An 8,262-nucleotide genomic window follows, 5' to 3' on the forward strand; every position below is an offset into this window, starting at 1 on the left:
ACGACCTGGCCTCGACCCTCGTCAGCTGCAATTGTTTGGATGAGCTGTAATTGTTTGGATGAGCAATCCATGTGTTCATAATCCATGTGTACATTGAAAGATTAAATGTGATTGATCCTTTTTGTCTTATTCATTAAATGTGATTGGTCCCTTTTAATCTACTTAGATTGCTGATATGATACACTCTTTTATACCCCTAATCATGAGTATTAATGAATCTTGAGAAACTTAATTCCCATAAAAAAAAAAATACACACACACACAAATAAACTTGTAATTTAAGAACGGAGAAAGTCGTAAATTGTCGAGTAAAATTCCAATACTAAGGTGATTCACTGATTTGTACATGTATTTTCTAAGAATTGTTAGTAAGTGTCGTTTGACTACTTTTGTTAAAGAATTATTTTATTTCTTCTTGTCATCATAAAAATAAAATGAAGGGAATTTTGACATTTGCTACCGGTTTAAATTTTATTTTAATTTTTTTACTTTACTACCACCCAAATCATAGTTTGTTAAAAATAACTACCACTTGCCTTATACAGGTACTATTTCTGTTAGTGGGGCCCAACCACCTTCCAGACACCCCCTCCCCGTCAGTCGCCTCTTCTCTTGCCTTTCCCCCACCAGCAGCCCAGCAGCTGACCACCTGACTCGCAACGGTTTTCTCATCATCCACCACAACAATAACCACTTACGACCACCAAACAACCCCACTTCTCTACATTCACATCCCAGCCCCAACAATAACAGCAGCGACAAATTTAGCACCCAAACCACCACACAATTAGCAGCGCCGGCCAAATTCTCACCCCACAACACTTAATCACCAATCGCCAAACTAACACCCTGCAATCAACCGCTCAACCATCTACGACCACCAGTCGAACCCACGAAACAACAGCCTGCAAGAAGCTTCAATTTAGCCTGATTCCATTTGTGTGTTTGGGTTTCATAGATAAAGGGGTGACCTTGGGTTTTGGGGCTGGGGAGAGTGAGAGGCGTTAAGGAAGTGGTGTGGTCGAAAATTGGAAAACTGAAGGGGGGAGGAAGGAGAGGTTTCAGGCTGGTAGTTTAAGGTTAAGGATGCCGGTTTTGGGTGGGGGAAGGGGAGGGAGTGGGGTCGCCGGCGCTGGCCGAAGATTTGGGCACTGGCCGCCAGAAGGGAGGAGGGGGAGAGATGGCTAATGGGAGGGGGCTAGTTATTGAGGGTGGCTGGTATTTTTATTTCTTTTTTTTTTCTAAATTTTTTTTTATTAATTTTATTTTTGACTAAACTTAACGGAACCATAACGGATTCCGTTAAGTGGTAGTTATTTTTAAGGAAACAAACTCTGATTTAGGTGGTTGTAAAGTAAAAAAAAAAAAAAAACTAAAATAATTAAATCGGTAGTAAATCTGAAACATGGTGTTTATAGTGGTAGACAATGTCAAAATTTCCTGGAATAAAACAACGGGCTATTTCACCAAATGCCATCGAGTTTTAAAAAATTCACCAAATGCCATCAAGTTTTTCAAAATTCTCCAAATGGCATCGAGCTTTTAAAAAATTCACCAAATGCCATTAATAACTAACGCCCGTTAACTCCGTTAGTCATTAAGATTAAATCATGACACGTGTCATAATAAGATTGATTCATTATAATTATTTATTTTAATTATTAATAATAATAATATTTTTTTCTTGATTTTCGTGGCAAAAATTGCTCGGGTATAGTTTTTAGGGTCATGTTGTTCCTTTATGGAAACAAATTAAGCTCGGAATTGACAAAAAAATAATGTAAATGCTCCGTTTTGTGTTTTGAAAAATATTTCGATTAGTGTGTCATTATTTCTTAACCATCATAATTGATCAGTTAAGGTTTTGGAGGTCATTTTATGCTCACAATTAGCAAAAAAAAAAAAAAAACGTAAATGCTCCGTTTTACGTGTCAAAAAATATTTCAACTAGCGTATTGATAAATCACATTCATATAGGATTTATAGGCACGTTTATGCTAAGTTTATAGTAGCTTTTTAGGTCTTTTGTTGCTTTTCATGACGCAAATGCATATGTTGTTTGTTTAATGCTATATTACACTCTATTTGTGTTATTCTTAATGTTTTAGGTAATTTTATAGTCATTTGGACGCTTTTGAAGTGTTTGGAGTTGATTCGAATGATATTTAGATGGAAGCCGATGAATCAAGTTTATTAATCGAAGCCATGTTCGTGAATATTGATTTTGAGATTTATATGCATGAGGAATAAATATAGCATTCACAAGGGTCGCTATGCATCTTTCGGAAATGAATTTGAGTTAAAAACAATATTTTACAAAGTGGTAAAATTAACCTTTGTCCACTCCTTTAATCATAACTTGAGTTCTACAGATCGGATTGATGCGATTCAAATTGTTTTTGAAACAAGACTTGAAGAGCTTTCCAATGGTAGGTCACACGCCCCAAGACGCCTTCTAGAACAGAAGTAATGGCCATTTTAATCCAAGTAATGCAGTCAGCCATCCGCATGATTTGCTACGGGTCTGCCCCGCGCTCACACGAAGCGCCCAGCACTACTGCCAGCCCGCAGCTATGCCTGCAACCGCGGGTTTCAGCGAGTGAAGAACAGCATGTACGCAAGGAGCATCGTTCCATTGTCTCGTCCCTCGATTCCGTCAATCTTATTCGGGCCACGTCATCTTCTATCATCCAATAATATTACAACTTATGTAATTTATATTTTCTTATTACTTTTCTTTTATTATTTTTAGATTAGTTTTAGGATAATATAAATACTCGAGGGATATTATTTTTTTCCCTTACGCCGTTTTTATGTTCGTTTTGTTAGCCCTAGTTTTTCTCATGAGCAACTCTTTGGATTCTCCATGGATTGTTCTTGAGTTTTTTAATTTTATTCATTGATGTATTTTATTTCTATTTCTTGCTTTCAATTATGTTTTCTTCCTTAGATCTAGTTTTTATTATTTATTTCATGTTTGAGTAGTTTAATTTCTAGGGTTCGGGAATCCATGTTTATACTATAATTCTTGATTGATATTATTTATGATTTGATTATTGATATCTCTAATTGATAGATTTTTTCTTATTAATCTTGCAACCTAATCAATTGTTTGATTAATTATTGTTAATAAGAGTTTGAATTGAAAGATCTTACTTTTAGAGGCTTACCTACAATTAGCAATTCTGATTATGTTAGCGACGGAACTACAGATGTTGAATTGAGAGCGTTAAGACCTGAAAGTAGGCTTAGCAATTGCTCTAGGTAATTGATTGATTGAATTGTTATTTTTTTTTTGACACAAACCAGAGCTTAGCCTTTTATTACGTCATCAAAGTTTCAAGATCATTACAAATCGCCCCATGAATTTCCGGGGGATACTCTTCTAACCAAACACGAATATCATTAAAAGTACTATTTATATTAGCTAAGCTATGAGCAACACTATTACCCTTTCTTTTCACAAAAGAGAAAGAGCAAGAAGAACATTGGCTAGATAAACAAAAGATATCTCTAACCACATTCCCAAAAACACTTGGCAGTATGATGCCCTTCTTCACATGATGGAATAGCTTCAAATTGTCATTTTCAAGCACCATATTTCTGAACCCAGCCTCAAGAGCAATCAAGAGACTTTGCCGCATCGTAATTTCTTCTCCTACCTCTACATCAAAGGTTCCTTTCACATTCGAACAGAATGCCATCACCACATCTCCCTCCGCATTTCTTAGCACGCCTCCCACGCCAAGCTGCTAATTAACACTAAAATTAGCATCCGAATTAAGCTTGTACACATTCCTGTGAGGAGCTTTCCATACAGAGTTCAGTTTTGGGCTCGGCAGAAAAACAGAGACCACCTTCAGCGCTTCTTTATACTCGCCTACTAATCCCATTGCTTTATGTAAAATGTCAAGCTCAAGCCTCGAGTTTTTCTCAAAGACCCACGCATTTCGTTGCAGCCACACATTTGGATCAAGCCTTAACACTAAGTGGCTCCAAATCGAGGCTGCCTTAGGACAATGTAGCAATATATGCATTGTGGTCTCTTCTGCTTCACCTCACATCGGGCAAGTATGATCAACATCCATGCCTCTAGTAACAAGTCTCATACGCACCGGTATAGCATCTTCAATGCATCGCCAAACAAAAAATTTTATCTTCTAGGGGACCTTTGCATGCCATATTATCTTCCAATTAAAAATAGGTTGAACATGAGATGAGGTAGCTCGGCCAAGCTCGTCATCCTCAATTAAGAGGTGATAAGCACTCTTAACGCTATAATTGCCATCCTTGGAAAGATGCCAACACCAATCATCCGAGCCATCAAACATTGGTATTGGAGTACTATAAATATCATCGACTTCCCTTTCAGAGAAGAGGTCACGTAGGATGCTCAAATCCCAACTTCACATATGTTGGCACATTTTCCCCATCACCCTTGGCAAATAACACCCGAAAATTTGGGAGGTTTGGAAGCCAAGGGTCCTCCCATATAATTATGCTACTTCCCCCTCCAATAATTTTTCTTGCCCCTTTTTCAATGACACCCCTCACACTTAAAATAAATCTCCAAGTATAACTCATACCTAACACATTCTTAGCGTCAAAAAAAGAAGAGGAGAGAAAATATTCACCTTTTAGAGCCCGAGACATTAAGGATTTCTCATTGGTTAAAATTCTCCAAGCTTGCTTTGCTAAAATAGCTTTATTGAAAAATTGCATATTTCGAAATCCCATACCTCCTTGATTTTTTGCACGGTACATATTATTCCAGGCCACCCAACACATCTTTCGTTCTTTACCTTTTTGCTCCCAAAAGAAATTTCTACACATTTTTCCACCTCATTAAGGATATTAATGGGGATGGAAAAACATTGCATAGCATAAATTGGAATAGCTTGGGCTACAGATTTGATGAGAATTTCCCTTCCGGCTAGTGATAAAAAGTGCTCCTTCTAACCTTTGAGTTTCTTCCACACCCTATCTTGAATACTTTGAAAAACCTGTTTTTGGAACCTCCAATGTAAGTTGGAAGCCCTAGATATTTGTCATGTCCGTCGACAGCCTTAAAAAATAACTTCATTTGAAGCATATTTTTCTTCTCACGATCAATGTTTCAACTAAATGACACTTCCGATTTTTACATATTCAATTTTTGGCCCGACGCCAACTTATAAGTTGAAAGAATATCCAGAACACTATCAGTTTCTTCTTCATTTGCCCTGACAAATAGCAGACTATCATGAGAAAAAAATAGGTGAGAAATAGGCTCAACATGCCTACCTATTTTCACCCCATGAATGACTTTTTTCCTCTCTACATCCCTTAGAAGAGCAGATAAGCCTTCAGCACACATGATAAACAGGAAAGGAGATATAGGGTCTCCTTCCCGCAAAACCCTATTAGGCTTAAAAACACGAGAAGGTTGTTCATTCACAAGGACATCAAAAGAAGCCGATGAAACACATTTCATAATGTTCTTCACAAACAATTTCAAGAAGCCAAATTTCATCATCATTTTTTCCAAAAACAACCATTCCACCCTGTCATAGGCCTTACTCATATCAAGCTTCAGACCCAAGTAGCCTTTCTTTCCTGATTTCTTCTTCCTCAGATAATGGAAGCATTCATAAGCCACTAAAATAAAGAAAAATACGGGTTGCCTCCCGCAAAGCGCTGGTTTATCTAGTTCCCGCACGACCCTCTTACCACATGTCGAGAAGTTAAGCCCCTTGGCCTATCGCCTGGTCGGGTGGTTCTTCACCCGGTTGAGCGATTTTTAAACCACGACTCGGCTTCCTAACACGCCCTGTAAGGCGCCAATTCACCCTATTGGGTGGATCCTCATTGGCTTGAACTAGTGGTTCTTTGCTTTTGTTCGATTGAGAACCCTTTTTGACCGTTGGTTGCCTCGATTTATCACTTTTTTGAGCTATTACAACACGGTACGGTGGAACTCTCACTATAGGCTCAGTTTCCGCAACTTGTGTACTTATTTCCACCTTCTCATCTTCAAAACCAAGACCTTCACAGTATAAGGCTCTCTCTATTGCGTCCACTTCCTCTTTCCATCGGTTAGTTGTACCTGTAGAAGATGCAACACACGATACCGCCTCCAAGGGATCTTTAACAAAAGCTTGGGGCTTATTAGAACAATTACCAACCACATCAATTTTATAACACTTCTCCTCTAGAATGGGGCTTTTAGGGGTATTATTCAAATTAAAAACAATTTTTTCATCCCCTACTGATAGTGTAAATTTACCACATTTTACATCAATAATTGCTCCTGCAGTATGAAGGAAGGGTCTACCCAAAATGATTGGGGCTTGCAAATCCTCATCCATATCAAGAACAACAAAATCAACAGGTATATAAAATTTTCCTACTCTAACAAGGACATCCTCTAAAATACCTAGGGGGTATTTAGAAGAACGATCAGCCATTTGCAGAGTAATGTTAGTAGACTTTAATTTACCCAATTTTAGCTTTGAACACACAGATAATGGCATGACACTAACACTAGCACCCAAATCACATAATGCATTATCAATCATTAGATTGCCAATATGACAAGGGATAGAAAAACTACCAGGATCTTTTAGTTTGGGTGGAGATTTATTTTGTAGTACGACACTACATTCTGCAGTAAAAGCGACAGTCTCTCCCTCACTAATAGACCTTTTCCTAGTCAATTTTTCTTTCATGAATTTTGCATATGCAGGAATTTGGGTAATTAATTCTGTAAATGGAACGGTTACCTGCAAATCCTTCACCATCTCCAGGAACTTACCAAACTGCTTATCCACTTTAGTCTTCAAATGTCGATTTGGGAATGGTAGTTTGATAATTGATTTTTGCACATCATTACTCTTGTCTTGAGTTACAACCTTCCCTGGCGTTTTACCCTGCAATGTAACATCAGAAATATTAGTACTACCCTTTAGCCCTGCAGGGCTAGGGTTAATATCCTTTGGCATAAAAAAATCAGGATTAGCAATTTCTGTTAAAACAGGTTGATCATCCTTGGGCATAGAAGGCCCGTCATAGTGTGAACCACTCCTAAGGGTAATTGCAAACGCCTAATCTGTGGGTTGTATTGGTTGCGATGGTAGGACTCCCTGCAGGCGAACTTGAAGAGCAGCGGCTAACTGTGCAATTTGAGTATCTATGACTTTATTATGAGCTATAATTAAGTCAATTTGTGAGTCTCTACTCTCTATATGCATTTGCATACTAGCTAACATCGCTCTAATTTTTTATAAGGCTGGGTCGGAGGGTGGTGGAGGAGTTTGTGGTTGGTTTTTCTGAACAGCATTGGGATGGTAGTATTTCTGTTGTGGTGGTGGTGCATGTTGTTGTGATTGTTGTGGAGGTGGAAGTGTGGGGTTTTGCACGTTAGTGCTCCGGTAGGAAAAATAAGGATGGTTCTGGTACCCAGGATTATAGGTATTGGAGTATAGGTTATTTTGCTTGATGGATTGAAAAGCGTTAACCTGCTCCATGGAACTCCTGCACTCTTGTTCCCAATGACCTACAATTCCACAGTTTTCACAAAAAGCATCGTTAGCATTATTATCAATTGCAGAAACATTAGCTACATTAGAATTAGCAGTACTAAAACTATCCAATTTCTGACAAATAGAGGTTAGTTGAGCTTGCAAAAAGGATACTGAATCAACGTAATGTTTTCCCTTGTTTGCAAAACCTCTAGGATTCCCATATTGGGAATTGTGGATTGACATATCTTTGATAACCTGACCTGCATCATCAACATTAAGGTTCATAAACCTCCCATTAGCTGCAGAGTCTAAAATTGTTCTAGAGGAATTTCCAATTCCATTGTAGAAAGCTTGTATCAACTGGCACTGTGCTAAATTATGATGGGGGCACTCTCTCTGCAGATCTTTAAATCTTTCCCAAGCATCATATAACATTTCATCCGGCTCTTGGGAAAAATTTTGAATTGCACTTCTCAATAAGGTTGTTCTCTCTGCAGGGTAATATTTATTATAGAAATTTAAAACAAGAGTTTCCCAGTTAGTAATGACAAGTGCAGTTCTATTTAAACCATTAAACCACAATTTAGCTTTTCTACATAAAGAGAAAGGAAAAAGAATCTCCCTTATTTGGTCTTGCGTGACCCTAGCTTGCCTTATAGTATTACAGTATTGACAATAGTCGGCAATGTGAAGATTAGGGTCTTCACCCTTAGGTCCACTAAATTGCTTCCTTTCTATCATCGTGATGAACTGGGGCTTG

General features: G+C 38.0%; 1 non-coding gene across 1 annotated transcript; it reads left to right on the plus strand.

Moving 5' to 3' along the window:
• Nucleotides 1-7,875: 7,875 nt before the first annotated feature.
• On the plus strand, nt 7,876-7,982 carry LOC145596408 (small nucleolar RNA R71). Its single transcript, XR_014103246.1, has one exon. It is a non-coding gene; the product is annotated as a small nucleolar RNA R71 (small nucleolar RNA).
• The last annotated feature ends 280 nt before the right edge of the window (nt 7,983-8,262 follow it).

The sequence above is a fragment of the Chenopodium album genome, chromosome 19 (genome assembly GCF_948465745.1).
Source record: "Chenopodium album chromosome 19, dcCheAlbu1.1, whole genome shotgun sequence".
Taxonomy (NCBI): domain Eukaryota; kingdom Viridiplantae; phylum Streptophyta; class Magnoliopsida; order Caryophyllales; family Amaranthaceae; genus Chenopodium; species Chenopodium album.